The sequence below is a fragment of the Nanorana parkeri genome, unplaced genomic scaffold, assembly GCF_000935625.1.
Source record: "Nanorana parkeri isolate BGI_ZX_2015 unplaced genomic scaffold, ASM93562v1 scaffold140, whole genome shotgun sequence".
Classification (NCBI taxonomy): Eukaryota; Metazoa; Chordata; class Amphibia; order Anura; family Dicroglossidae; genus Nanorana; species Nanorana parkeri.
In genome coordinates this window covers 1296088-1296414 of record NW_017306408.1, presented here as the reverse complement: position 1 = coordinate 1296414, position 327 = coordinate 1296088, and positions in this window count along the sequence as shown.

Here is a 327-nt window from a genome sequence, read left to right as displayed (position 1 = left end):
TTTTCTATTTTTTTTTTTTTTGTCTCTTTCTGTGTATTTTGCCTTAGGAATCTCAGGGATATTCACGATGCTGAAGCAAATAATCTGGAATTAAATTTAAAAAAAACCCTCTACATTCTTGGAGTCTAATCCTAGCAACAGGACCATCACCATCTGTTCAGGAGACAGAAATGCTATTCTGTGCAACATTTCAATCCACTTCTTCACCTGTGAAAGCAAGCCTTGTCCTTCCACATAAAAGAACCACAGGGCTTATCCAGTGAAATATGGCTGACAGTGTCACATCTTGATTGCCTATGGTATAATGTCCTTTTGTGATAGGTGAGC